This window comes from Falco naumanni, chromosome W, assembly GCF_017639655.2.
Source record: "Falco naumanni isolate bFalNau1 chromosome W, bFalNau1.pat, whole genome shotgun sequence".
Classification (NCBI taxonomy): domain Eukaryota; kingdom Metazoa; phylum Chordata; class Aves; order Falconiformes; family Falconidae; genus Falco; species Falco naumanni.
The window spans coordinates 27,212,020-27,218,019 of record NC_054079.1 but is presented as its reverse complement, the minus strand read 5'-3'; positions in this window follow the sequence as shown (position 1 = coordinate 27,218,019).

Sequence of the window (6,000 nt, the reverse complement as noted above, 5' to 3'; positions counted from 1 at the left end):
AGTATTATTACAACACATAGAAATAAGAATAATATTCTTTTAACCCATTGTCCACCAGACAGCCATGGAAACAAATCCTAATCCGTACCCTTCCAAGTTTGTACTGGGATGTGGGCTAATTTTCTAATTTCCTTCATTATCTGTTTAACCACATTTCCGTTATCATTAATTTGTGAACAACAATTGGAGTTGTACAGTTTTCCACACACTCCCCCTTCTTCTGTTAGTAAATAATCTAAAACCATTCTATGTTGAAAGATGGCGTCCCTCATCTGGGTGGACTGATCAGCCAAGAGATCCAAAGCCGTCACTGTTTGGTTGGTTATAACCTAAAGGACAGCTTGCAACCTAATACTAAGGTTAAAGGCCTTGGCCACCTCCTCCCCCAGAGTGAAAAAGTTATTTTCCCATTCATAACCATGGCTCAGTTGTCCCTGTAAAAACAATACCAGCAAGTATAGCATTTCTTATCCCTTGTGCCGTCCAATCTTGAGGGTATGGAAAACACCTCCAATCAAGGGGTTGGGCCACCTTCGGGATCGATCTGGGCTTGTGTTACCGTTCAGCCTTTCGGGGTGATCCGGCTCCTGGAAAACTAATTATAATTTTATATGGTTTAAAAGGATTTTTATATTATTTTCTCAGGACAGCGTAACCTTAGTGCGGGAGAAGTCCGGTCGAGGCCCTCTCACTCAGTAGTCAATACCCATAGGGATTGCCTCCCTCGGTAGACTATACACACCGCAGTGGAGGGTCCTGCCCCGGTCTTGCCTTCTCCCTTTCCTCCCTTTAGGCTTGTCCTCTTTATCTGGTGCCCTTTAATTCATGCAGAGCCACGTTGCCGGAACATTAGTCCCTCTTCAGCTTCAGTTTCAATTCCCCAGGAGTGGATTCAACCCTCCAAGCTTCGGTATTTATTGGCCCCCTTTAACCTGGAGGCATGGGTCCAACCTCTTTCTGCTGTTCTCACAGCTGTTTCAGTAGTAAGTAAAACAAGGTACGGTCCCTCCCATCGAGGAGTTAATGATTCTTCCTTCCAGGTTTTTATTAAGACTTTGTCTCCTGGTTGTATTTCATGAATAGCAAACCCCAGCGGGGCGTTTTGTGCTAAAATTCCCTTTTCCCTCAGTTGTTGTAATTGTTTCCCTATCATAATTACATATTTCTGGCTCTCATAATTCTCTATAAAAGAATAGACCAATGGCATTCCTTGGGAATATGGCATCCCATATAACATCTGATATGGTGAGATACCTGTTTCACTGTGGGGCATAGTTCGAATGTTCAATAATGCCAATGGCAAACATCTTATCCAAGACAGTTGGGTTTCAGTCATTAATTTGGCCAATTGTTGTTTAATAGTTTGGTTCATTCTCTCAACTTGTCCTGAACTTTGTGGATGCCAGGGAGTATAGTATTCCCATTTAATGCCCAGGGCTGTAGATAAGTCCCGTAACACTTTAGATGTGAAATGTGTCCCCTGGTCAGAGTCAATACTCCCTATCAACCCAAAACGCGGTATTATATTTTCCATCAGAATTTTAGCTACCGTAGCGGCAGTTGCCCTCATCACAGGGTAGGCCTCTACCCAATGGGTTAATTGGTCCACTATCACCAACAAATATTTATATCGTCCTATTTTCGGTAGCTCGGTAAAATCGACCTGTACTCTTTCAAATGGCCCATATGAGATTCTCCATCCCCCAGTAGGTGTTTGCCTCATACTTTTCTTATTTACTTTTTGACATGTTAAGGCACCTTTGGGTAATTTGCCGAGCTATCTCATATATCCCAATGCACCCATAAAATTTCAAAAACTGATTACTCAGTGCTCGAGTTCCCCAATGAGTTTGCAAATGCATGTGAAATAGCAACTTCTTTGCCTGACTCTTAGGCAGTATTTCTCTGCCATCTGGCAGGACCCATTTTTCTCCCTCTTGCTTTGCCCTGTAGTCTTTATAAGTCTTATTTCATTCTCTGAAAACTGCCCCCCCAGGTTCTTTCTGGCTCTCCACCCCTTCCAATTCCCTTAATAACAGTATTGGAGAAGGTCTTCGCAATGCGGCTTCCCGAGCTTCTTTGTCGGCTAAGTTATTTCCTCTTACAAGTAAATTTGTTCCTTTTCGATGTCCCCTTACATGTACTACAGCAATTTCTTTGGGCAGTCTCAGTGCCTGTAAAATCTTAATTATTAGCGTTTGGTGCACTAATCCCTTTCCATGTGTCCCAATGAGTCCTCTTTCTTTCCAAATTTTCCCAAAGGTATGGGTTACCCCATAAGCGTATTTAGAATCCGTATATATTGTACCATGCTTCTCTTTTAACGACTCCAACGCCCTCAACAAAGCATATAATTCACAAGCCTGTGCCGACCAAGTGGGACTCAGAGGTCCATATTCCACCAAATCCAGTTGTCCATTTACTACTGCATACCCTGATCTCCTCTTTCCCTCTATAATTCTGGAAGATCCATCTATAAACAGCTTTTCCCCTTTTTGCAATTCTTCCTCTCTTAAATCGGGCCGTATTTTAGTTTGCATTTCAATTACTTCTGTACAATCATGCTGAAGCCCCTCTTCTGGTTTCCCATAAAGGAATTGAGCTGGACTTTGTACTGTAGTTACTCTTAGTTCTAAATCTGGAGAATCCACTAGAATAGCTTCATATTTCAACATTCTGCTATCTGTCAACCATTTTTCCGCTTTTTGTTGTAATACCCCCCTCACTTTGTGAGGGGTGTATACCTTCAAAGGTGCACTAAAGGTAACCTTCCTTGCTTCCTCTATTAATAATGCGGTGGCCACTATCGCTTGCAAGCATACTGGCCATCCTCTGCTTACGGGGTCCAACAATTTGGAACAGTATCCTATGGGTTTCTTAATACCGGCCCATTCCTGTGTCAATACCCCATAAGCTATCTGATTTGAGACATTTACAAATAGGCAGAAAGGCCTCCCTAAATGCAGGAGGGGGCCTGGAAATCAGGACCATGTTAGCTGAAAGGAATGTGCTCGAGCTTGTAGGCCACAAACCCTGGGAGGACAAGGAATGTGAATAGATAACAATCAACAGGGTGAGTCATGCTGAGAGAAGATAAGGGAATGAGGACCGGATGGTGCCAAGGAAAGGTAACACCTTGCTGTTAATTGATGGTAGTTAACCACCAATCAAGGATTGCCTAGTATGCAATGCTTAGCTTCAAGAACCAATCTGTTTAAAAAGCACAGCTTCTGAAAGTGTATATAAACTCATGCTTCTGTAAAATAAATTGACATCTTGCTTGCATCAAGCTACGTCCCGTCTCTTCATTCGCTGCACCTAAATCCAGAAGGCTTAATACTGGAGCCTCTATCAGTGTTCGTTTCACCATCTCCAACTGTCTCTCATCCTCCTCATTCCATTTGATTTTCACCGTTGTTAATTTCTCATATAAGAATTTCACCTTTCCACTAAATCCTTCAATCCAAGGTCTGCAATATCCCAGGAGTCCTAAAAATTGCCTGACCTCTTTCTTGGTCCTTGGTGCTGATAGGGACAGAATTCCTGATACTCTTTCAGGATCCAGTTTCTTTTTCCCATAACTCAGCCAGTGCCCTAAATATCTTACTTCATTCTCCACGAACTGCAGTTTCGATCTTGACACCTTCAGTCCCTTTTCTCCCAAAAAACTGAGTAGTTTAACAGTGATTTTCCGCACATCATCCTCGTTTTTTCCTGCCACTACTAGGTCATCCACATATTGTAGTAACTTCACTTCCCTCTCTGTCTCAAAAGATTGTAATAATTTTTCCAAAGTTTGTCCAAACAGATTAGGAGACTCGGTAAACCCCTGTGGTAATACTGTCCATCACAACTGTTGTCTTCTTCCTGTTTCTGGATCTTTCCATTCAAAGGCAAAATAGTCCCTGGATTTTTCTTCTAATGGACATGCCCAGAAGGCATCCTTCAAGTCTATTACACTATACCAAATATGTTGGGGGGGGGTGTCAAATGATTTAATAGTGTGTAAGGATTTGCCACTACTGGGAATTTAGTCACCGTTCTTTGATTCACAACTCTTAGATCTTGGACTAATCAGTATGTCCCATCAGCCTTTTATACTGGCAATATAGGCGTATTATGGGGGGACATACATGGCTCCAAAGTCCCTCCTATTAATAGCCAATCTATGACTGGTTTTAATCCCTTCCTTCCTTCCTTCTAATGGAATGGGATACTGTTTTACTCTTATAGGTTTCTGGGGTTCTGTTATTTCTACCATTAGGGGTTCCATTTCCAACTTTCCCAGTTCCCCTTCCTTATACCATACCCGGGGATCTATATCTCCCTCATCTTCTTTTGTTAATGTATATAACCGGACTTTTCCATTTTCCCCTTTAAGCTTTAAGCCCATTTTAATAACCAAATCCCTCCCCAATAGGTTATATTCTGCTTCTGGAACAAGTAAAAGATCATTAAGACCCACATAGGTCTCAGATTCCCTCAGCATTTTCCAGTATTGACACAGGGAAGGATTCCCCTTTTGCCCCTACCAGGGACATTTGCTTATTCCCCCTTTTAAGTCCATCTGGTATAGTCCGGATAGTCGATCTTTTGGCCCCTGTATCTACCAGAAACAAAACTTCTTCCTTGTGGGGACCTATTAATAACTTTATCAAGGGCTCTGTAGATGTTTGGGTCCCCAAGGTATAGCCCCTGACACCCCTAATCTTCCTTAAACATTTTCTCATCTTTCTGTCGCTTCTGACAGTTTCTCTGCAAGTGTCCTCTCATCCCACAATAATAACAAGCTGGTAAGTTCCCGTCCTTCTTTTTCGGTCTGTTGTCTAAGCTACCTCCCTTATCTTTTCCTTTTTCCCTTCCTTTCTGGCTTTCTCTGATAGCAGCCACAAAAATTTTTGCTTTAGCTTTCTGTCTTTCTTCATCGCGCCTCACGAAGACTTTTTGAGCCTCTCGCAACAATTCCTCCAATCCCCTGTCTTTCCAGTTATCCAGTTTCTCTATCTTTTTTCGTATATCCTCCCATGACTTCGCCACAAACTGAGTTTTCAATAGCGCCCCCCCCCCCCCCCCCCAGGTGAATCTGGATCCAGGCCAGAATACATTTGGAGGCTTTTCCTTAACCTTTCCAGCCATTCCGTTGGGGACTCCTCTTTCTTTTGGTGTTCATTAAAGGCTTTATTAATATTCTGTCCCCTTGGTACCGCTTCCTTGATGCCTTGAATTATTATAGCTCTAATATCCTTCATGTCCTGCTGCCGTTTGATGGTCACAGTTAGGGTCCACATTCGTCCACTTTGTATCTCCGGGCGGTCCGGCTTGATTTTGCCTCTCCCATATTCTCATTCCTGCTTGCCTAATCATTCCCCTTTCTTCCGTGGTGAAGAGGATCCCCAAAATCGACTGCATTTCCTCCCAGGTATACGTGTTGGGTCCCAGGAATTGGTCTAATCTCTCTGCAACCCCTAGAGGGTCATTCAATAAATTACCCATTTCCTTTTTAAAATTCCTCACATCTGACGTATTGAGGGGCACCCACCGTCACAAAGCCTGTTCCTCCCTGATTACCTCCCAAGGGTGCCTCCCGCAGCTGGTATAAACCCCTCTGCTCCTCAGCCCCTTCCTGTTCCCTTTCCCTGTTCCTTTGTTGACTCCTTGTCCTTCGGTCAGGTGGGAATGGGATAGGGGTTGGTGCAGTTGGGGAGGGTTGGTTATATGGAGGGGGTACATTATCAAGGGGCTCCCACTCCTCCTTATCTTCCTCACCCTCCTTTTTTGTAGTTAAATTAAATATCCGAGTGGCAGGTGCTTCCATTAGTCCCAACCAGGCCGCAGCATACTTGCTCTCTTCCGGATCCATGGGTGTTTTGCTGTTAACATAAATGTTAAAAGCCTGACAGACCCAGTCCTCTGTGGACCTGAACATCGGCCAAAATACATGGGGGCTTAAGGGTTCTTTTGGCCATTTAACCATACAAAACTGAATCATTTTAGCCTTGT